Consider the following 26,107-nt stretch of genomic DNA (forward strand, 5'->3'; position numbering starts at 1 on the left):
CAATGTTTCAAGAACTCCCCAGCAGAGTCGCCAATCTGTGGACCCCGATCCTGAGAGAACGAGTGCGGCGAGGGACGCGAGGTCCCCACAGCAATCCTCTAAGATCTCCACAATGTGAAGGAGAGCTCTGCCAAGGAACTCTCGAAACGGATGCCACCCTCACAGCATAGCACGAGTGGCGATACAAAACGAATGAGATACATCCTGATCAGGAGCCAGGGCTCGAAACCGAGATGTACCTAAAAAGAACTCAGAGTCGCCATCCATGGATAGGCCATGGAACCCTAAAATCAAATCCTCTGTGCAATGGATAACCAGAAATATATATGGGTTCGTGCCTGGTTACGAATGGGGAAGGTCTGAGAGCACCCCCAATTCGCCCGAGTGCAAGCACTTGGTCTCTTATGCCATTTTCATTAATTCCAAAGAAGTTTGAGTAAAAATCATGTGAAATGGGAACAATCCTCAGGAATCGTCTACCTAAGCATGCATTTCCTGAGAATGGAGAAATAAACACGTAAAATGAAATGAAAAATATGTCACCTAAGCAAAGCTAGGTTATGAGTGACATGCCTAATGGGTGTCTAAGTTTCTGGTGGACACGCACATGCAAGCTACAACCAAAGGTATAGTATCAGTACAAGAAAGTAAGAAAACATATCAAAACATGAGACACAAATCTATGCTATGTATGACGGGACAAGACAAGTCCTAACTCTAATGCAGGACTGGACTCGGACCAGAATGGCCATCCATCCTAGCTGCGCTACGTATCCCGGCCTCGGGAAGAATCGGAGCCCACGTAGTTCGATGCCCTATTCTAAATTATGATGCCTAAGACATCTAGCCCTCTATCCTAGACTCGATCTAAAAGACCGAACCAGTTATTAAAGCTTCTTGTATGATTATTAAAATTCCAGTGAATTGTGGATTTTAGGACACCCTATATGCCCTAACTAATGCAAGTTGATTAGCCTTAGGCTAATGCAGGTGGTTCCTACAATCCTATGTGTAACTAGGCTGTGCAACCTAATGAAAACCACGGGCTGACTATATGCCTAGTCTAGCCATCGGTTCGACTAAATGTCTAACCGATCGACTCGAGGCCTCCTAACTCTAGGGACACTCACACGACAGGACATACCATATCAATACAAATCAAGACAAACTCCTAACTCTAGAACACAACCTAAACAGCTAGGACATACTCCTAACTCTAGAGGAAGATCTTTTTGAAAATGGTTTGAATATTTTTGTAACTTTGAAAGATTTAAAATTTTTATTTTTAAAGGTTTGGCTGGACTTGGGATGTGGATCCCAAGCTGCACTACGTACCTCGTGGAAGAGGATCAAGCCAACGTAGTTCGAAACGAACTCTCTACCTATCAAACACTTACGGCAAATCAACTATGCTATAATAATACTATTATAAGAGCAAATGAGTCAAAGACTCTCTAATGACAGTAACTGGAGAATAAATGAGTCAAAGACTCTCTAATAAAAGCGACTAAAGGATAAACGAGTCAAAGACTCTCTAATAAGAGCAACTGATAACACTGAAATGAGATAACGAAGTCAAAGACTCTCTAATAATACTGCAAATAAAACAGATGAGTCAAAGACTCTCTAAAAACGGAAACACGAGTCAAAGACTCCAATGACACCAACTAAAAGATAAATGAGTCAAAGACTCTCTAAAGGAAAAGAAACACGAGTCAAAGACTCCACTAACATTAACTAAAGGATTAATGAGTAAAGACTCTCTAAAAGAGATGAAAAACACGAGTCAAAGACTCCACTAACACCAACTAAAGGATAAATGAGTCAAAGACTCTCTAAAGGAAAAGAAATACGAGTCAAAGATTCCACTAACACCAACTAAAGGATAAATGAGTCAAAGACTCTCTAAAAGAGATGGAAATACGAGTCAAAGACTCCACTAATACCAACTAAAGGATATATGAGTCAAAGACTCTCTAAAGGAAAAGAAACACGAGTCAAAGACTCTACTAACACCAACTAAAGGCTAAATGAGTCAAAGACTCTCTAAAGGAAAAGAAACATGAGTCAAAGACTCTACTAACACCAACTAAAGGATAAATGAGTCAAAGACTCTCTAAAAGAGATGAAAACACGAGTCAAAGACTCTACTAACACCAACTAAAGGATATATGAGTCAAAGACTCTCTAAAGGAAAAGAAACACGAGTCAAAGACTCCACTAACACCAACTAAAGGATAAATGAGTCAAAGACTCTCTAAAAGAGATGAAAACACGAGTCAAATCAGATAATATAAGATTGAAAATCTGTGATCAAGATGAAATGAGATAGCATAAGATTGCTTTCAACGGATGGATCATGAATGACTAATCCTATGAGATCTTTGGAAATGAATGGGATTTACATCCTAACCCCAAAGGAAAAGTTTTTTTAATCTTCGCACATTTTATCAGTGTTACCTGAAGGCATCAACCCTAACCATAATCTAGCGGAGTGGAGAGAGGATCTCGACTCATGACTTTGTTTGTGTACCTAGGACCGATCGTAGCCATTGGAAGATGGACTACGGCCTAATCTAGACACAAATGGGTAGGATATCTTAAACTAGGCTCACACACGTGATGCACATGTGTTCGTATACTACATGCATGTGTGGGTTAATCTAGGGGTAAGGCCAAGAGTTCCCTTAGCGCGAATCCATGTTCAATATACTGTACCAGTGTCCGGCGTATCAGTACGTGAACAAGAGATCCGTTTACGTACCATAAAGGTACTAGGCTAAGGGTGGAATGCTTCTCTAGCACAGAGGCACCAGGTGATGAAATCCCAGTCAACCATGCTAGATAACACTCCGGGTTCCTAAAATAGGACGTGTGTGCATGTGAGATGCAGGGGTTTAGATGCAAGTGATGTAAGTGTGTGCAATAAGTTCGCGCAATCTATGATACCTTCAGGTTTTGTTAGATTAAGTTTGAGTAAATGTGATTTTATCAATGAATTTTATCAATTTTAATTTCGAATGTTGAAAATCACTTGGTAGTAATTAATTTCAAATTTTCAATGGATTGTATCAATTTTAAGCATATGAATGATTTTACAAGTGAAATTATTGCAAACGAATTCGAAATGAGTTGAAATTTCTACAGCAGCAAGATGGGAATGTATGTAGCTTAATAGATGAGTTTTGCAGATTTTTACATTAAATTCATATTTAATCTTGATTTAACAATTAAATGACCAGATTGCCAAATTAACACAGAAACTACAAGAAATAGACATATAAATTCTATGAAATTTCTACAGAAATAAGATATCAATAAAATGAGCATGCGGTGAGAATTTCATAAATTATAAAGACTATTTACTACCGATTTCGGATTTTACAATTTTCAGACCAGATTAAGAATTAACACTACATCCCATATGAAAACAGATCCAAATCACTCGAAAAGTTTACAGTAACAAGAAATATGGAAGATAAGACTACTGTAAAAATTTTAAGAATTTTAAGGGTGATTTGATGTCAGTAACAAGTCTCACAAAATCTGATAATTTTCAAAGAAAGCATTAAATAATATACCAAATAAACTCCAAAAATCCTTAAAAATTCATGGTAAAATGAATCAGTACCATATTAATTTCCCACGAAATTGCATTAAATTTGGAATCTGTTTGGTATATAATTTAATTTTTCTTTGTCAAAAGATGTTTTTTTGAAGAGTTTTCTATTTTTAAAACACAATTTGCGGAAAAAATCAGAAAAATTCGGAAAAATACAGAAATATTTTGAGAAAAATGCACCTACCTGTGGTGAAGATCTTGCCGCCGCCGATCCGATCCGCCGTCTTTCGCTTTCTCTTAGAGGGAAGGATTGGGAGGTGATTGGGAGAGATAATGGAAGAAGAATATAGGGAAAGGGATTTGAGGGAGTGATTGGAAGAGATAATGGAAGAGAAAGAGATAATGGAAGGTAAATCTCCTCCTCTTTCTCCTCTCTTTTATGGATGGGAAGGAAGATATATATAGGGAGAGAAAGAGAGAGAGAGAGATGTGTTGGTGGAGAGCTCATCATGTTGTCCCTCTTAGTGGAGAATCCATCATCATTCTTCTTAGTGGAGAATCCATCATCATTCTTCTTAGTGGAGGGCCCATCATGTTTCTTAGTGGAGAATCAATCATCATTCTTCTTAGTGGAGGGCCCATCATGTTTCTTAGTGGAGAATCCATCATCATTCTTCTTAGTGGAGGGCCCATCATGTTTCTTAGTGGAGAATCCATCATTATTGTTCTTAGTGGAGGGCCCATCATGTTTCTTTAGTGGAGAATCCATCATTATTGTTCTTCATAAGAGGCCTCACAAGAGGCCCTACTGAGGCCCCACAATGTGGGCCCCACAACGCGGGCCCCACAATGTGGGCCCTCGGTTGATTCGAATTTTAAACAAATGTTCAATGCGGGCCCACCAAACGGGTCCAAATTCTCCCTCGCTTGGATTCTTATGAATAATCTCTCTCAACCTCTCAACACTAAACGGAAAAATGCGAAACATGGCGAAAATGATCGGATGGGGTTTCTCCCAAGCATAGCGAACTTGGGTCCGGTCAAAATGGGGTGTCTACAAACTGATGGACTGAGCAACGGTGAAAATATACTACAACGGGTCAAAACCCTATAATCAACAGATCAGGGACTAAACCTGGCCAAGGTAATGGCGATCAAAAGTCACTGGCTAGATCTAGATCTGAATAACGAAGAGATATAACCAATTGAAATGAATAAGGAACTCTAACTAAGAGGAGAACCCTAATATACATATAATCAGTATATATAAGCATATATATATACACACAAATCCTAACCAGGGGCACCAGCCCTAATTCTAATCTAGCTGAGTCAAGAAAATCTCGACTTAAGACAGACTGATAGTGTATTAGGACCGTGCTGTAACTATGTAAAATGAGCTACCCTAGTCTACCAATGGGGCAAAGCTCCTAACTCTAGGCTCCACATGTGTAAGCAACACACGTTCGATCTTATATGAATGCAATATACTTATATAAACACGGGTACTTCCTAGTTGGATTTCACTAGGTCAGTAAGTATATACATAATATATAAAAACAAAGTAGGGCTCCGGACTCAATCTACCGGGTACTATGCGTATGAAACATACCTAATATGTATAACACAAGTACACCTAGTGTTATACATAGTATGCTTCATTGCTCATCGGCTGCGGTAAACACAAGTACACCTAGTGTTTACGGCTGCAGCACTGGCGCATAGCTTGGAAATAGATTCAACAGCATCATCAGGGTGAAGACATCCCAGTCGGATACGTATTGAATCTATCCCGTGGAGCCAAGAAGGAAAAACAAGGAAAAATAATGAAAGAAATAACAAATATGATAATGCATGATGTGCAGTGTGTGAATCCCTTGTTTTAATTACGCACCTATCTGGTGCCCCTGGATTCTAAGCGAAAAGGTTCCCATCTTAAAATGATTTTAACCCAAATTTCTCCAAAGTTAGTAAAAATGGCATTTTAACAGAGTTAGGCAATGTTTCAAGAACTCCCCAGCAGAGTCGCCAGCCTGTGGACCCCGATCCGAGATAGGCGGCGAGGGAACGGGTCCCCACACCATCCGGATCATCCACGTGTGAAGGAGAGCTCTACCAAGGAACTCTCAAAACGGATGCCACCCTCATAGCATAGCACGAGTGGCGATATAAAAGAAAGAGATATGTCTTGATCCGGAACCGAGGTTCGAAACCGAGACATACCTGAAATAAACTCAGAGTCGCCATCCATGGATATGCCATGGAACCCTAAAATCAAATCCTCTGTGCAATGGATAACCAGAAATATATATGGGTTCGTGCCTGGTTACGAATGGGGAAGGTCTGAGAGCACCCCCGATTCGTCCGAGTGCAAGCACTTGGTCTCTTATGCCATTTATTATTAACTCCAAAGAAGTTTGGGTAAAAATCATCTGAAATGGAAACAATCCTCAAGAATCGTCTACCTAAGCATGCATTTCCTGAGGATAAAGATAATAAACACATATAAAATAAAATGAAAGATGTGCCACCTAAGCATAGCTAGGTTATGAGTGACATGCCTAATGGGTGTCTAAATTCTGATGTGCAAACACATGCAAGCCACAGCAAAAGGTATAGGATCAGTACGAGAAAGTAAGAAAACACATCAAAACATATAATAACAACATAATAAATCCTAAGACTCTAAATTATTAGCCCGAGTCCTCGGATGGTCTGGTATTCATCCAAAGAAGCCTACGTATCCCCGCCTCCACGAGAATCAAGGCAACGTAGTTCTTCGCACCTATTCTAAGCTAGGATGCCTAAGGCACCTAGACCTCTATCCTAGACTCGATCTAAAAGACCGGACCAATTATTAAAGTTTATTGTACGATTATTTAAATTCCAGTGAATTGTGGATTTTAGGACACCCTATATGCCCTAACTAAATGCAGATTAGCCCTAGGCTAATGCAGGTGGTTCCTACAACCTATGTGTAACTAGGCTGTATTTCCTAAGAAAAACCAAAGGTGAACTACCGTATCCTACTCTAGTCATCACTCGGCGATGTGGATCGCCGACTGACCGGACGGAGGCGCTCCTATAACTCTAGGACAGACCCCTAACTCTAAAACAAGCACAAACAAACAAACAACATATCAAAAGACACAACCTAACTCTAAAACTCTCTATCTAGGAGAAACTCCTAACTCTAGAGGAAGATCTTTTGAAAATGAAGGTTTTAAAGGTTGCTTATTCGAAAAGATTTAAAATGCTATCTACAAAAGTTTGGCTGGACTTGGGATGTGGATCCCAAGCTGCGCTACGTACCTCGGAAGAGGATCAAGCCAACGTAGTTCGAATGAACTCTCATAATTGCTACCTCATTCAACACTTTAGATTTTTGATATTTTTTAATGTTTTTGATGTTTTTAAAGTTTTTCAAATGTTTTTGAGTTTAACATTTCTAATGTTTTTGGGTTTTAAAGCTTTTCAAATGTTTTTGGATTTCGAATTTTCTGATGTTTTTTAGATTTTTAATTTCTGATTTTACCCTTTTGGTCAAAGACCTAAGGGAACACACAAAGCAAAACCCTAGGGCTAAACCCTAGGGCAAACAGGGGAAACCCCTAACTAGGCAAGCTAACTATCAAAGATGACAAAAGGATCTAAGACCCAGAAAGTAAAGCTCCAATGAGACTAGGCAAGTCTCCAACAAACAAGAGTAACGACAACACTAAGGAGAAGCTCCTAAAAACAACTATAGAAAAAAAGGGGAAATGAGTCAAAGACTCTCTAATACTGCTATCTAAAAGACGAGTGAGTCAAAGACTCTCTGAAAGAAAAGGAATATGAGTCTAAGACTTTAACAACCAACTAAAAGGATAAATGAGTCAAGGACTCTCTAAAAGAAATGGAAACACGAGTCAAAGACTCCAACTAAAGGATAAATGAGTCAAAGACTCTCTAAAAGAAATGGAAACACGAGTCAAAGACTCCACTAATACCAACTAAAGGATAGATGAGTCAAAGACTCTCTAAAAGAAAAAGAAACATGAGTCAAAGACTCCACTAATACCAACTAAAGGATCGATGAGTCAAAGACTCTCTAAAAGAAAAGGAAACACGAGTCAAAGACTCCACTGACACCAACTAAAGGATAAATGAGTCAGAGACTCCCTAAAAGAAAAGGAACATGAGTCAAAGACTCCACTAACACCACCGAAAAGGCAAATGAATAAAAAACACTCCTATAACACCACCTAAAAGGCGAATGAGTCAAAGACTCTCTAATAACACTATCTAAAAGATGAATGAGTCAAAGACTCTCTAATAACACTATCTAAAAGATGAATGAGTCAAAGACTCTCTAATCAAGGCTGACTCCTATGCGAATGGACTATCGACTAAGGAGAAGCTTACAAGCAAAAGGAATAAGAGACCTTGTGCACATTTGGCAAAGGTAAAACACCCAACCGGGCCGGACAGCTACCTAGCCCTCAGGGTGCAACAAATGTGCAACCCAATACCCATAAGGGTAGGGGTATGAAGCCAAGCCGAGTAGGGTGTTCTTCCAAAACCAAACGGCACACAAAGAGGATTAACGAGAGAATGAGACCGGACGAGTCTCCCAAACACACAAAGATGGGCTCTAAGCAACCTTATCATTGCCCTTGCAAAGGGAGAAGCAAAGGCTAAGACAACTAATTGACCAAATTGGTCTCTAATTAACAAAGGAACAAACTGAAGTACAACCTCAGAGAGGATTCTACAAATGAGGCTTGCCTCCAAAGGAGGACTGCCTAACGAGACAAAGGATGTCTCCTAGCACAGGCTCTATTATCTAAAGAAGTCTAGAAGACTACGCTAGTCTATCTAAAGAGAAGAAAAAGGTTGCTAAGTAAACTCAAATTTCATTCAATTATTATAAAAACAAATCAAATATCTGCAAAGTAAGGTCTACAACTAAAGAGTGCACAATCTGTAATAATAACAATCATACAATGATAAACAACGTTAATTAGTCCAGACCAGCCGCTGGATAGCCTAATAAAGCAAGAAACAACATTAAACACTTCTATGCCCAACCACAAGTGCCACTGCCCCGATATGGGGGTGAAATCAGATGATGCTAAAGTAATCATCTGATATCACAAATACACAGGATAATATTCCTACAAACCGCCTTGAAATCAGACAGTACTCATGTCGATAATATCGAATAGAGTAGTCATCTGATTTCCTCCTTCAATTAAACAATTTATTGAAATAAAATTAATTAGCCCAGACCAGCCGCTGGGTAGCCTAAGTAAAATAAGCTTTCAAAATAGTCTCACCTGGACAGTCCATTCATCTTCAGAACCTAACTCAAAGCTTCTATACAGAGAATTATCAATATTTCCAACCAAGCAGATCATAACCTTACCCACATTCCAACTAGCTATGACTTAAGAATATGTATATCCAACAATAGAATCCTTCACTAAGTACGACATGCAGTCTACTTTAGCTGATATTATTTTGCAAACTTTCAAACAGAAGTGTTATAAAATAGCTGAAATTGGCAGGAATCCGTGGCCAAATCAGTGACTGTATTGTGTTGAAACTTGAGACTAAATTATGGACAGATTTGTGCGCATGGACCTATGCTAAAAAAAAAATTTATGTGCATGTAATGTGCTAAACACGGGCAAATTTGTGGGCAAAAATCTGTGCAGATTTATAGGCAGAATTGTATCAAACAGAAGACAGATTTTGTGCAAAACTAGGTTGAAATGAGTGAAATCCGTATAAAAACTGTGCTGAAATATAGGGCTAAATGGTGAATATAATTATGCAAAACAGAGAACAAATTTATATGTGTGCGTTGTGTTAAAAATAAACAGATTTATGGTGCATGCACTGTGCTAAACATGGGCAAATTTGTGGGCAAAAATCTGTGCAGATTTATGGGCAGAATTGTATCAAACAGAAGACAGATTTCTGTATAAAACTGAGACAGATTCCAATACAAAACTGGGACAGATTTCTGTACAAAACTGGGACAGATTTCTGGATGGGTTTATGCCAAAATAAGTATCAAGTCATGAGCTGATTCATGGTTTTGTATTGTACAAAACATGAGACTGAACTGTGGCTTTATATTGCTGAGCAATTAGAACACAATAGACACATACCTCACAATAGTGTCAGCCCTTTTGATTAAACTAATGTAATCACCTTATTGGATAATCCAATCATAATAGACCTTCATCGCCCAACAAAACAATTCAACCATCAATTCATTCATACTATTTCATGGAACCCAATGTAACTTGTGCCACCAAATGACATTTAGAACCATTATTATTCAAATGACCAAAAGAAACACCCTATGATAATTGAGCCATAATATGGACCTGTAAATTAGCTACTCTTTTATCAATCATTCATATCATTATCACAACACCAATGGTTAAATGGGGGTTTTGAGATTTAATAATGTTAATATCACAAGTACTGATATAATTCTTGAAAGAACAGTATAAGCTTATAAACCTAGCAACCTGAAAATCAATAGAGGAGGTCAACTGAGAGTCCAGGGCATCCTCTAAACATAACTGCATTGACATGGCTTCTAAAAATAAGTTATGAGAAAACACAAGATAAACCATAATGCAAGCATTCATGGGAATTCAAATGTATATGAATTGGTAAGTACATGATCATTTCACACATTCACCTATGAAATCTTAAACTTGATGATCATACTATTTCAAAGAATTCTTAGTACCTTTCAGCCTCTGAATTAAATATAGAAAGAAACAGAATATATATATATATATATATATATATATATATATATATATATATATATATATATTTACTAAAACCTGGATTAAGCAATACCCAAAAGAAACTCTATCTCATCACAAACTCTGTAACACAATCCCAAAAGCTACTTGGTTCGAGATTAATTCATTTTCATGTCTTAAATTTAAAAGAGATATCAGAATAAAAAGAATAATCATAGCCTCAACGAAAAAATCAGAGAGTTAATTACCTTGTTTTACTTGCAAAACCACTCTCTTGAGATTTCTGCTCCTCCTTACCTTGTTTTCTTCTTTGCTGTTCTCCGATCCTCACTCCTTTCTTCAGCTCTCATGAATTCCAGCTATGGATGAGTAAAAATTACAAAGAGAACACAGATCTTGCAACCGAAATCCATCAGATTTAAAGAATAGGATCGAATAGTTCTAGAGTTTGATCTAAAGCAAATCTGGGCTAGGATTAAAAGAAAACAGATCTGAGATTTTATTAAGCCTAAAATTAGGGTTTCTATATAGAGAAGACAGAATACAGCAAGATAATGGTGATTGGTCGGAGTTGATGCCGGAGATGAGATAACGACCGGAGAAGATGGAGGATTTGGGGAAAAATATAGTTTAGGGATGAAAGAAAACTAAAACTATAAAGATCTAATGGTAGTAAGAAGACACAGTAGCTCAAAGATGAATACTGACCGGATCTTGACCGGAATCCGGCATAATCCGACGAAGAAGATGATCGGAGATGGGAAAAGGATTTTTCTCTTTTCTCTTCTTTCTCTCTCGGAATTTTCTCCACGAGGATGAATCTTTCTCTCTCTCTTTCTCTTTGCTAAGACTAGAATGGAAAAATTCTTCCCTCTTTTCAGATCTGAGATCTCAGATCTGAGATCTTTTTTTTTTTTTTTTCACAGACAGATTTGAAAACGGGAGAGATAATGGTGAGGGTGAAGGAAATTGGAAGAAGAAGGAGAAGAAGAAGAAAGAAATCTGGGTTTAGCCGGAGGTCTGCCGGAGCTGGATCGGAGAAGAATACCTCGAGAAAATGAAAAATGAAAAGAAAAAAAAACTCAGCTCTCGCTCTCTGTTTCTCAAAAAAAATTTACGAAGAATGAACAGTGATGCCCGAATTTTCGGTTTTTTTGTATATATATAAAAAAAAAAAAATCGTTGATATCGGCACTCCACTTTTGGATAAGGCGCGCGAATTATTAGTTGCACTCTTCCCGCTTTGTCTTATTAGACAAAAGGCAAAACCTCGGCTATTTTACAAAAGGACACCCCCCTGTGCGGATAATTTGCCCCCCTTCTGCATTTATACTACGACACTGACTCGGTCCGTTCGCTGATCAAACAAGCTCGGATTCCAACAAAATTTTACAGGGATCTAAGGGGGACCTTAACCTAGCCTAGGGTTGAATTTGGGGTCCTAATGGGTTGATTTGGCGAGGTTTCGCACCAGCAACACGAACTTGGGTCCGGTCAAAATGGGGTGTCTACAGGGTGGCAACAGTTTCGAGAGTTCCTTGGTAGAGCTCTCCTTCACATGTGGAGATCTTTGAGGATTGCAGGGGGGACCTCGCGTCCCTCGCCGCACTCAGTCCTCTCAGGATCGGGGTCCACAATAACTCTAAAGGAAAAAAGTTTACTCTTAATCTTGTTCCCTCAGGAATCCTTAACAAGGAGACTCTGTGTGTAATTGGGAAAGGGGTTGTGGTCCATCTCCCAAGCTTATTTAAAGAAATTGATGACCTTGAGTCTAGTGGGGTCTCTTGTAAGGGAAGAATATTAGTATCTGATCGTGCACATCTGTTATTTGATTTCCATCAAGTTGTAGATGGCCTTAGAGAGGCCAAGCTTGCAAATTCCTTTATCGGGACAACCAAGAGAGGGATTGGACCATGTTATTCAAGCAAGGTGATTCCAAATGGCATAAGAATTTGTGACCTAGGGCACATGGATACTTTTCCTTAGATGCTTGATACTCTGTTGTCAGATGCGGCATCACAATTTAAGGGATTTAATTATAGCCCTAACATGCTTAAGGATGAAATCGAGTGTTACAAGAGGTTTGCTAAGCGATTGGAACCCTTCATTGTTGATACAGTACATATTCTGAATGAATCCATCTAACAGAAAAAGAAGATATTGGTTGAAGGCGGTCAGGCAACAATGTTGGAAATTGACTTTGGGACTTACCCATTTGTGACTTCTTCTAGTCCTTCTGCTGGTGGAATTTGTACTGGACTTGGCATTGCTCCAAGATGTCTCGGTGATCTTATTGGCGTTGTAAGTGTAACTCGTTACCTTTCCTTCATAGATGGAGAGCACCTCTTTCACAACAAAATAATAATAAATAATAATAAATAAAAAACCATAGCATCCATTGTTTTAAATTTCGGTCGAAATCCTAAATTTCAGTTTCAGTTTGGACCGAAACTGAAAGTACAATGAATCAGAAAAATACAGACATTCTGAAATCTTGTTTTTCTTTTTGTTTTTCACCCTCATTTACAAAATTTCCACTGAAATATTAAAGATTTCCACCGGAACCGCTGAAATTTCCACCAAAACAAAAACCGAAATATTTCGGTTTCGTTGGTGGCCGAAACCGACATTTAAATACTTTATATCATCTTACTGGGGCTTTTAGGTTAATGAAAACATTATGTGCAGGTAAAAGCATATACTACAAGAGTCGGTTCTGGTCCCTTCCCTACGGAGATCTTAGGTAAAGGTGGTGACCTCCTTAGGATAACTGGGATGGAGTTTGGCACAAATACGGGCTGTCCTCGACGTTGTGGCTGGCTTGATATTGTCACACTAAAATATTGTTCCCAGATCAATGGTTTTTCATCTCTCAACCTCACAAAACTTGATGTTCTCTCAGATCTTCCAGAAATTAGGTTGGGAGTTTCCTACAAACAAATTAATAGTGAACCAATTGAATCATTTCCTGCAGATCTTCGTGTTCTGGAGCAATTACAGGCAAGTATATATATTGTATATTTGGGGTTTGCTGCTTGTTAAACTTGTGGGTTCCTATAAAATTCTATTTAGTGCGACTTATCATTTTAGATTCTTTGAAGTTTTCAAATAACCAACCTATTAGAGCTCTTTCTGTATTCAACATTTCCAATATGACAATCCTGTGTTTTCTTTGAATTTTTCTCTCCAAATGACGTTTAGATGACCTGAACAGTATGTGAACCTGGGATTGTGGAGGGATGGTGCTAGATTTATATTACATATCAAGCTATTTAAAATTAAAAAACACATCTGGCATATGAAGCATGCAGTGGAGGGAGCAAAAGAGAGGAAAACTAGGGATGAGAGACAACAATTCTCTTGAATGAATATGGTTCAGGGTGCCTTTTTCCCCCCCTATAGGTGAGCTGTGATTGAACCTCCGAGTCAAGTTTGTGACATAGAGCACCTTCCAAATAGAGCTATGGGGGCTCAACCAAATGCTATTGGACCCATTAATGCAACTTGATAGTTGATCCCCGGTTTATTCTATGTTGATTTTCAATATCTTAGTCTTAAGCAGTGATTGAATCTCTGACTCAAGTTTGTGACATAGAGTACCTTTCAGATAGAGCTATGGTGGCTCAACCAAATGCTATTGTGCCCATAAAGGCGATTTTATAGTTGATCCCCAGTTTATTCTATGTCGATTTTCATTATCTTAGTCTTCGTTGCACATTCATGCAAATTTTCTGAAGGATTCATTAGCCACAGAATGAAAGCAGGTTGGTTGAAGTGGAAGCATGCTTCAGGAGTTCTGTGCGATCATAAAATACCTACCAAGTTAAAGGGAAAGTTCTATAAGACAGCTGTGAGGCCATATATGTTGTACGGCTTAGAATGTTGGGCCACTAAGAAGCAGCATGTGCATAAGACGAGTGGAGCAGAGATGCGAATGCTTAGATGGATGTGTGGCCATACAAGGTTAGATCGAATTATAAATGAAGACATCCGTAAAACGGTAGGGGTGGCACCAATTGAGGAGAAGATGAGAGAGCACCACTTAAGATGGTTTGGGCATATCCAACGTAGGCCTTTGGATGCTCCAGTGAGAAGTGACTCATGGCAAGTTGATGGAGGAAAAAGAGGTATGGGCATACCGAAAACAACTTGGGTAGAAACAGTGAGGAAAGACTAGAGGGCTAGGAGCATAACAGAGAATATGACCTTGGGTAGGATAGAATGGAAGAAAATGATCCATGTAGATGAACCCAACTAGTGTCAGGATTAGACTTAGTCATTTTGAGCCGGGTAGATCCTTTCACCTTCTTCATGAAAATTTTCTAAAGGATTCATTAGCCGACCCCAACTAGTTTGGGACAAAGGCTTAGTTGAGTTGGGTTGAGTTGAGTCTCCGTTGCACATTGGCACAATTATTTTAGGATTGCCCTAAACATTCACCCAAATTTGCAAAGTGTATCAAATCAGTGGCATGTTTGTCATTTTATAAAAAAAAGGGTAGTCTTCCTAACAGCTCTCTCTTTTGCATTTTGTATACCCATCTGAGTAGGCATACGGTCATAAAGCTTGTCTTCTTCTCTCTGTTGCTAACATTGATTTAATTTGAACTTCCTGCATTTTCATTCAAACAAATGAAATACTTGAAGTAGTGTGATGATTGGATGCTTGGAGCTCTAATGTTTTTGTGTTGTGTCTCATGTTAATTCAGGTTGGCTATGAAGTCCTACCTGGTTGGCAAACTGATATTTCTTCTATCAGAAACTATAAGGACCTCCCGCATGCAGCTCGCCGGTATGTTGAACGGATAGAAGAACTTGTTGGCATACCTGTTCATTACATTGGAGTTGGGCCGGGTCGCGATGCCCTTATATTCAGACAACTTCATTAAATTCATCCTGGGAAGGAGATAGAGCTACTTTCATTGGAGATATCTCAGCAATCTAAGTAACAAAGTTTTTTTTTTTTTTTTTTTTTTGTCAATTATGTAGTTTTTGCACAAGGGGATCTCTGGAATCAATATTTAAACAACTGAATTATATTTTGTAGAATTTTGGTTTGGTTGTGTTTGGGCTCTCTTCTTAGCATATAAATGGTCGTAGCTTTTCAATAATAAGGACATGTAAGGAAAGCAATGATATGATGTTGATTCTCAATATCTCTACTGAATAGACTTCCAACTCCACAATGGTTATGCTGAATGATCTCATGCTTAATTATGGGGCTCTTTGGATACGAATAAAAATTTGGATCCCCTTATTCCAAGATTTCCACTCTCTTTTGTTTGTCTTTTCCTAAAGTTATATTTACAGGAAAAGACAAGCAGAAGGGAGCGGAAATGCTGTCAATTTTAGGAAAAGACAAAAAATTGGGGTGGAAATGCTAGAAAAGGGCATAGAAATATCATTTCCTTTGTATTAAAAAAAATCATTTCCTTAATATTGTATGTTAATGATTTTGATGTTAAATATGACTAGAGATCAACTAACAAGATGATCTCGTTTTGATAAACAAAAATGTTGATGACCCAGTTTGAAGGGAGACTAGTTGTAGACACCCCATTTTGACCGGACCCTAAAACCCTCAAAATCGAATAAAGTTCTGAAGTTGAATAAGATCCTGAGATCGAGCAAATTCCCAAAATTGAGTAAAATCTCGAAATTCCCGAGGAGCTGAGTCCCGAGTGATTGATAGACCTGAGAAGTTCATTTGTGGTTGGTCTTGTGAAACTTTGCAAGGCCTCAATCCCCATACTGATCTTCCCAAAAAAAATAAAAATAAATTGCAAAAGACCCCTGGTTTTGGTATTGGCACTCCATTGGGTTTCATGAGTTTTAGTGTTTATTCGCGTACCATATTTTGATTTTTTCGCTAACTCGCCCTGTCGTAATGTTTAAGGAGCTATTAAGGGGTTATCACATTTCCCAGGATAGCCCTCGCAAGCTAATTAAGGAAGAAGGATAGACGAGTTAGTGCGATTATTAAAATATAATTGTGCTTAAATCATTGCAAAGGATAAGTAATGATATATTTTGTCCCTTCCCTTTTGCCCAAACCACCCCTTTAGTTACAAAGTAATAAAATAGAATACATTAGACGGGGGCTGCCCATGAGAGAGAAGGGGGGCAAAATATGTCATTTCCTATTTACAAGAGGGCTTTTTTGGAACATTTTATTGCTTCCTCTACAAGCAATAAGCAAGGGCCATAGGATCAAAAAGGGGACTAGGTGTAGGCTAGTGATTGAGGAGCATGCCTAAAGTTCTAGGTTTTTCTACAAGGGTGGGGATGATCCAATTCATCAAAAAAGGGGAATGGATGGCTGAGATTAGAGGAGGATTTCAACCCTAGCTATAAAAAAAAAAAGAGTCTCGTGGGTAGAGGAGGGGAGCCCCATTTTCTAAGCGGAGAACAACAGTAGAGGGAGAAAAGCAGAGAGCTGGGCGGCCATCTTCTCCGGCCTCAATCCGGCCTCCTTCTCCTCCCATTCCACGGCCACCAACTACCTCCACCATACCTCTCTCCGACCCAGACCCATCCCCGGCCGGAATCTGACCGCCACCGACATCCATCCACCACCAATCTCCACCACCACATCCCACCGGAGCCGTCCATTTCTTCTTCTCTTTTTCCCCATCACCATTGCTGCCCTTTTCTTCTCCACTCTACCATCCTCAACTCTATCACCACCATTACCCGCCACCCCCACCTTGCTCTGCAACTCCGACAACCACCACCACCATCTTCTCTATTCACCATCCTTCTCAACCCTTTTGTAGATTTTCAAAACCCTCTTCCCTCAGCCACCGTACTCCAACTCCGGCCACTCCTCCTCCAGCTGTACTCCAAATCCGGCCAAGCTATCCTCACTACCTCCTCAAACCCATCACTATCAAACCCTCTTCTATCTAGTTCGAGACCTTGCTTTTGCAAACCCCATTAAACGCCAAATCAGCCATTAAAACCCTCATCTACACCACCATTCGATCATCTCTGCAGATCCGAAACCCACACCTCCCATACCCGATCACCATCACCATCAACGATCGTCTCTGACCACCATCCTCCACCATCTCCATTAACTCCGACCATCCCCATCTCTTTTCCCTCTTGAAACCCACTTCGATTTCCCTTTCAATTCTCAAATCAACCACCATTAAAACCCTTGAATTGCCTCCATATATCCCTAACCCCTATCAACCTCTATTGAATCGGATCCAAGCTTGCAATTACAGCCGCAACCTCCAATTACTCTGGCAAAGATTCATCTTCTCCGGTAATCCCTTCGGAATCCAGCGATTCCGCGACCTCGCTGAGAAAAAAAAAGGGTAATAATTCTTTTCTTTTATTTCCCTGATAATATGCCATTCCTCAACTCATCTCATAAAAAGGGTCTACCTAGAATTGTTTGTCTAATGAGCCTTGTGGTTGATTGAATTTACTGGGTTTTCGTAAAGACACATTGTTTGTTGAAAAGCAAAAAAGTTGAATTTTACCCATCTATGCCTCCATCGCCTTGCCCTGTCTCCTAAGGCATAAAAAACTGAGTAGATTTTTTTCTTTAACTCAGGTCATGTTTGTTTGAGATTGTAAGAACTGATTGGGAGTCCCAAACTGGTAATTGGACTAAAAAATTACATTTAATTTTGGGCCCAATAACCGGTATAGAGTTCACAATATGCTGTGACAAGCTCAGGCAAACATGACTTTAGTGAGGAGACATGGCGTGGTTTGAAATAATTTCTAATCTTCGCTAAAAGTCGCTCTGTCTTGTATTCACATCATATACTCTTGACATGTATTTCGTTTCCCTTGATCATATTTTGTGTTCTTAGTGTATATGTTATTGGCTTAGCTTTTATTCCATTGTCCGGCTTAGACACAGTTTCTCTAGCCTACGTTCTATCCCCTGATTCATGTCTGGTTATTGGGTTCTGCTCTTCGCGGGATTTTTATTGTAGTTGTTGTCCCTCTTACTTTCAAAGTCAGTCATTGCACGGTCCTGGGGATCCTACTTGAATTTTGGGATCCCATCAATGATAGGAGCGTATCGTCGGGTTTGGGCGATGACGGAATGTTTCTTGAGCCACCCATTTGCCCTTCATGTCTCTTTGCTTATCTCTTCATTTCTCATGGTTTTAGGGATTTTTCCCTTCTTGGAGGCCATCCTGTCTTACAGGGCTTAAGGATTCCTTCCTCTCTGAGATGATCATTTTCTGCAGGGTTAGGGATTCACTTCTTCCCTTTCTCGGGTTCATCTTTTCACACGTTCCTTGGGATTCTCTTCGCATTTCGGAATCCCCATCGATTTTGGGAGCACTCGTCGGGTTAAGGCGATGACGGACGGCAACCTCTTGAGCTAAAACCCCCTTTCAATCAAAAGGGATAAAAATACATAAAAATCAAATAACAAAAACAATAAAAAAAATCAGAAAACAACAAAAGCGTTTTTCAAAAAGCTGTTTCGAACTACGTTGGCTTGATCCCTTTCCACAGGGTACGTAGGCAGCTTGGGATTCTCGTCCCAAGTTCAGTCAAACTTTTCAATAAAATCATTTAAACCCTTCAAAAACAAATATCATTTCAGCATCTAAAAATATCTTTCAAGCTTTTCCCAAAAATACAAAAACCAAAATGGGCAAGGATGGTGATTGCCAGGTCGCTCGGAGCCATCTTTTCATTTCATTTTCGATTTTGATCGTGGTTTGCCGGTTTTATCGGTTTTTCGACGTTTTATCAGGTTTTGGGATGGGCGACGACGTAGCACGGCCCCTTTACAGGGATTGTCCTTGCTGAGCCCAACGATAGGCTATGACGATCGCGAGACTTGTTCGATCTTTAGTGGATCATGATCACTGAGCTCGATTCCTTTAGAATCACTCCCTGAGTCTATCGTATGTCCCATTTTCTTTTCCCTGGCATTTTGGGTTTGCGCATAGCGTCTATTTTCTGATTCCTTTCTTTCCTTGCATCTTTTAGTGTATCGTGTGTTTGTATTTGGTTCCTTGTGTGTTTACTTTCAGCTTGCTTATTCTTTGTGCGTTTAGTTTCACATGCTTAGCTGTAGATATTTACTGCTTTTCTGCTTATCATATCTGCCATTACTTGCTTAGCTGTAGCTGTGCATGCGGATGTTATTGCTTTCCTAGATGTGATGGGTTAGGAGTAGATGCAGTGAGTTAGGATTTGGATGTTTATTTTCTTTTGCCCATCCCCGGGTCATGTATGCTTAGATAGACGTTTCTTCGGGGGTACTCGTTCCCATTTCACATGATTTTAGCCCAAAACTCTTCAAAATTAATTAAAAATGGCATAAGAGACCAGGTGCTTGCACTTGGGGGCGCTTAATACCTTCCCCATTCGTCATCAGGCACGGACTTTTGTATCTCTGGTTATCCGTTGCAACAGAGTATTTCATGGGATCCAGGGCCTACTTCCTTGGATGGCGACTCTTCTTTGTTATAGGTACATCTTGGTTCTGGTCTGGTCCTTGAATCGAGAGGTATCTCATTTATATCGCCACCCATGCTGTGAGTGGCATCATTTCGAGAGTTCCTTGGTAGAGCTCTCCTTCACATTGTGGAGATCTTAGAAGACAGACGTGGAATCTCGTGTCCCTCGCCCACCGTCCTCGGGATCGGGGTCCACAGGCTGGCGACTCTGCTGGGGAATTCTTGGAACATTGCCTAACTCTGTAAAAATACCACTTTTACTAATTTTGGACGAAATTTGGACTAAAATCATTTTAAATGGGAACCTTTTCCGTTAGAATGCCAGGGGCACCAAATAGGTGCGTAAATTTAAACAAGGGATTCACACACTGCACAACATGCATTATCATATTCTTTATTTCTTTCATTGTATTTTATTTTCTTTCGTTGTTTTTATTGTTGGCTCCACGGGATAGATTTGGCGCGTACCTGTGGACCCCGATCCGGGAGAGAGGTGGGGACGAGCCCCCAACGGCCTCTTGGATCATCCACGTGTGAAGGAGAGCTCTACCAAGGAACTCTCGAAACAGGTGCCACCCTCATAGCATAGCACGAGTGGCGATATAAAAGAGATACCTTTCGATTCGGGAATAAGTCCGGATTCAAAACGTACCTAAACAAACTCAGAGTTGCCATCCATGGTATACGGCCATGGATCCTTAAACAAAATATGCTCTGTATACCATTGATAACCAGAAATATATATGGGTTCGTGCCTGATTACGAATGGAGAAGGTCTGAGAGCACCCCCAATTCGTCCGAGTGTGAACACTTGGTCTCTTATGCCATTTATTATTAACTTCGAAGAGTTTCGGGCGAGAATCATATGAAATGGGAACAATCCTCAAGAGTCGTCTACCTAAGCATGCATTTCCTGAGGATAAAGAAATAAGCATACACAAAATGAAATGAGAGATGTGTCACCTAAGCAAAGCTAGGTTATGAGTGACATGCCTAATGGGTGTCTAAGTTTTGGTGGACATACACATGCAAGCTACAGCTAAAGGTATAGGATCTGTACATGAAAGTAAATCTAAAATTAACAGTTAATCATGAATAGTAAATGAAATAAGGAATAAACAAAATGCCAGGCAAATAACAGAATAATGAAATAAAAACCTACGGCGTGCACATAGCGCCTAATATAAAATCCTAACACATCTCATCTAAAAAGCAGTAAATGACAGATAGCAATTGCAATAATAAAAACCTATGGCGTGCACATAGCACCTATCTACAATGTGGCGAATACATAGCGCCTAATATAAAATCCTAACACATCTCATCTAGAAAGCAGTAAATGACAGATAGCAATTGCAGTAATAAAAACCTATGGCGTGCACATAGCGCCTATCTACAATGGGGCGAATACATAGCGCCTAATATAAAATCCTAACACATCCCATCTAGAAAGCAGTCAATGATAGATAGGAAATGCAGTAATAAAAACATATGGCGTGCACATAGCGCCTATCTACAATATGGCGAATACATAGCGCTTAATATAAAATCCTAACACATCTCATCTAGAAAGTAGTAAATAACAGATAAAAAATGCAGTAATACCGTAAAGTGTTACAGCTAAGAAGATAAACCTGCGCAATGAGCAAACGTCAGTAGATGATAGTAAAGAAATAATAATCAATAACCTAATAGCGATAGAGAATTGCAGCTAAGCATGTGAGAACTACAGCTAAGCAGGTAGAGCTACAACTAAGCAAGTAAGAGCTACAACTAAGCAACTAGGTAAAACACATAAGCAGGTAAATGTTATAGCTAAATACGTAATTAAGCAAGGAGATGAACACAAACTATCATGATCCTATGTAAGAATCAATATACAAACACAAACCCTAAGAGCTAACAACAGACCCTAATACTCTAATGTTTAAGCCCGAGTCCTTAGATGATTTGATGTTCATCCAAAGAAGCCTACGTATCCCCGCCTCCATGAGAATCAAGGCAACGTAGTTCTTCGCGCCTATTCTAAGCTATGATGCCTAGGACATCTAAATCTCTATCCTAGACACGACCTAAAAGACCGGACTAGTTATTAAAGCTTCTTAAGCGATCATTTAGATTCCAATGAATTGTAGATTTTAGGACACCCTATATGCCCTAACTAAATGCAGATTAGCCCTAAGCTAATGCAGGTGGTTCCTACAACCTATGTGTAACTAGGCTATGTTTCCTAAGGAAAACAATGGGATCACTAACGTATCCAAGACCTAGTCATCAGTCGGCGATGTGAATCGCCAACTGACCGGACGGAGGCGCTCCTATAACTCTAGGACAGACCCCTAACTCTAAAACAAGCACATAACAAACAAACAATCAAACACCCTATAAAAAAGAAACTCCTAACTCTAGAGGAAGATCTTTTGAAAACAAGGTTTTAAAGGTTTTTGAAGAAGGTTTAAAACATTATTTAAAGTTTGGCTGGACTTGGGATATGGATCCCAAGCTGCACTACGTACCTCGTGAAAGAGGATCAAGCCAACGTAGTTCGGAACGAACTCTCCTAACACTTCAAATGATTTAACGGTTTTAATGTTTTTCAAATATTTTTGAGTTTCAAATTTCTAATGTTTTTTGGATTTTAAAGCTTTTCCAATGCTTCGGACCTTTAAATGTTTTCACTTTTAAAGGGAACACGCAAGTAACACCACAAACTAGGGCAAAGCCCTAAATCCAAAGGGGAAACTCCGAACAAGCAACTAGTGTCTCAAAGAGACGATCCACAACAAGTAACTGGTGTCCCGAGAACAATGAAAATGATCTAAGATCCCTAGCAGGTAAAAGCATCTTAAAGGATAAACTCCTATCTAACAGACGAACCAAAAGGCTACGGGGCAAACTCCTAACATATAGGATAACCAACTCTAAATGGGAAGCAAATGAGTCCAAGACTCTCTATTGCTCTATAAAGGAGGTCAAATGAGTCAAAAATGGTCAAAAATGCCAAACAAATCATGGGAATGATTCAATATATGATTTAAAACTTGCTACCAAGCTCAAAACATCCAAAACAATCATTAAAATTGAATAGAGCTCAAGTTGTCCATGATTTTCAAGAAATAGCAGAATTATGACATAGTGTAAAAAAATACAACTTTGCACTGACTTTTGGACCACTCAAACATCAAAACCATCAAAAACTCTACTGATCAAAATTGTAGATCTCAGCATAAGAAACATTCTCTCAGTTGACCACTTTGTTTGGATCTGGCCAGAAGTGGCCGGAAAATGGCCTCTTCCGATCCATCGCCATTAAAAGACATATTAGTGTTTTAACTGAAAGTTCGGGCTCAGTTTTAACACTTAAAACATCGCTTCTGGAAAAATTCACTCAAGGACAAAGTATTAGAAAATCTTGTGAAGAACATTTTTTCTTTGTATGGCTTCGGACGAAACAGACCTGGAATAGCCTAAATATTTCCATCAAGCTGCTGTTGCAGAAATGACAGTTTTTTCAGAAAAACTGAAGCTTGTTAGTAGTTTTTGACATATTAAAAATCTTTTATGGAAAAATTTGCTCAAGAAGACAGTCTTAGGAAATATTATAGCAAACACTTTTCCAGTTGACAGTTTCGAACAATTCCGAGCAGTAGCAGCCAAGAAATTACTCGACACAATAATTTCTAAAAAACTCCACACATCATTATGGACTGAAAACTTTAAACGGGCATAACTCTCGTCTTTTGGCCGAATTTGGGCCGCCATATGTCGAACTGACCGGCTCGACGAGATCTACAAGATTGATGATGTTTGTTTTTAAAAAATTTCAGCGTTTGAGGTCGAAAAAGAAAAAATTCAGAACTGGACAGTGTAAGGATCACCATACCTAGGAGCATACACACACACGCGCGCATGCACACACACGCACACACACACACACACACACACACACACACACTCACACTCATATATATACGCATAGACACACTTACTAATGTGAACCAAATACCACATATTATTGGAGCAAACCGCTCCCAATCACACCATCTTATTTTTCCTTTTATTAAGACTACAATCTGCTATGCTCAATACAATTCGAATTTAAAAGTCAATTCAATGCGGATTCAACACAAAATCAAAGATCGATTTCGCACGCCCTATTATATTCTGAGATCTATAGACCCTCACATCAAAACTATAGATCATACAACGAGCAGATCAGGTTTGCGATTCAGTACTAACAGCCCTACCCCATGCGAGATACACCAGTCTACTCAAAACTTCATCTTGTTTTTCCAAATATTGAAAGTAACGGACCAATGACAATGGGAAATAAACAAAATAAAGGACCACAAGTCCACGACATGGCATTAAAACAATTAATGCCTTCTCAAAGCACAGTGCACGGACATTATGGCACAAAGATTTGATGGCATGCAAAAGAGGGGCTGAATCGTGAATGTTCCATGTGCATAAACAAGGACTAAAATGAGGGCTGAAATGTGCTTAAAATGAGGCTGCCTTGTGGACAGAATTTAGTGCAAAACAGGAGCTGACTTATGGGGTGAAACAGGGGCTGAAATGAGGGTAATAACAGGGGCTGTTATGGGGTAATACAGGGGCTGTTATGGGTGAAACAAGGACATAATCGTGCCTCAAACAGGGGCAGAAATGTGCTTAAAAATGGGGGCTGATTAGAGGGCTGAACTGCTAAAACAAGGAGCATATTCATGGGCTGAAATGCTAAAACAGGGAGCATATTCATGGGCTGAAATGCAAGTTGCAGGGCTGACTTATGGGGTGACCCTGTGCTAAAATAGGGTTGATGCATGGACTAGAATTTGTACCAAAGCAAAGCTGAAACATGGGCTGAATCTTGCGTGAAACAAAGGCTGCAACATGGACAGAAATATGGGCAGAACCTTGTGCAGAAAAATGAGATAAATCTGTGCCAAAACAGGGCAGAAATATGGGCAGAACTGAGACCAAAACATGGGCTGATTTGTGCTAAAAACAGGGCTGATTTGTGGGACAGAATTTGTGTTACACAGGGACAGATTCTAATCCAAAACATGGACAGATTTGGTGGACAGAATTGTGCCAAACAAGGGACAGATTTACATTTGATTCAAAATCCAAACTCTGGAAGTTCAAGAGATGAAACATTGCAGTGTTAACATGTGCAATCAACGACACCCTACTTGTGATCTTTGTACTAGTTTCACTTTAATTTAATTTCATAAAAATGATAATCCTCAAATAACACTATAAGAAACGGTTTGAAACATGAAACACTAGCTCACCTCATACAATTACCAAAGCTCAGCAACGTTAATGTCAACAAAACAGGGAAGAAAAATAACTTCTGAATCTAGAACAAAATAGGAAGTTTAAATTGGCAAACCTACTATTTACAAAATCATATAAAACATACATACATTTTTTTTTTAACTCTTTTAACTGAAACACACAGGCTACTCAAGGTTTGAATGCAAGAAGCAATCCAAGCATTGAACCTTATACTATTGCAATTATCTAAAACAGTAGCCAAAATCTTAAGCAAAATTTCATATCCTTCTCTTCTTTCCATCTTTCATCATCATTTCATTTTTTTTAACTCATTTTTAGAGAACACACTGTTCAATGGCTTACCAAGGATAAACAAATCTTATAGAAAATCTTTGAACATTGAATCATATCAATTCACAGGCAAACAAGATAAACCACGGATGATAAATCAACAAGATAACAGATGTGAAAAACAAAATAAATCTTACCTTATTTGCTTTCTCACTTTGTTTAGATCTAAATTTGAGGTGTACGGATCTGAGCTCAGGATGCACAGATTTAAATTTGTATTGTACAGATCAGGGCTCTCAAATCTCGAATCCAACACTCGGTGATGCAGATAAAGAGATATGATCGAAAAAGAACAAGAATCTCTCTACCTTTCCTTCTCTTTCTCAAAATCGGAGGAAAAAAAAAAGAGAAAAATTTAAGGTTGGGGTTTAGGATTTCAAGATAAGAGATAAAGAGGAGAAAAGAGCATAAAGCCACAAGAGAAAAGTTAGCAAAGGAAAATCATCCGCTGGCAAGAACGACCGGAATCTAGCCGGAGAAGATGACTCTTGGCCGGAAAAGATAAGAAAGTGAGGTTAGGGTTAGAGATTTGGGATTCCTCCTCTCTCTGCTAGGGTTTGCAAGAGAAATCTAGATTTTTCCTTTTTCTTTTTTTTAAATGAGAGCTTAAGCTCCCTTTTATAGAAAATCTCAAAACTTTTTACCCCCGTTATGTTATGGGACAACCCCATTAGTAGATTTGGC

General features: G+C 39.2%; 1 pseudogene; it reads left to right on the top strand.

Moving 5' to 3' along the window:
* LOC143891760 (adenylosuccinate synthetase 2, chloroplastic-like) overlaps positions 1 to 15,226 on the top strand; it is a 54,336-nt pseudogene extending 39,110 nt beyond the window's left edge.
* Positions 15,227 to 26,107: the final 10,881 nt, after the last annotated feature.

The sequence above is a fragment of the Tasmannia lanceolata genome, unplaced genomic scaffold, assembly GCF_043159265.1.
Source record: "Tasmannia lanceolata isolate RefF3 unplaced genomic scaffold, GAP_Taslan_0.1 ptg000015l, whole genome shotgun sequence".
NCBI classification, from domain to species: domain Eukaryota; kingdom Viridiplantae; phylum Streptophyta; class Magnoliopsida; order Canellales; family Winteraceae; genus Tasmannia; species Tasmannia lanceolata.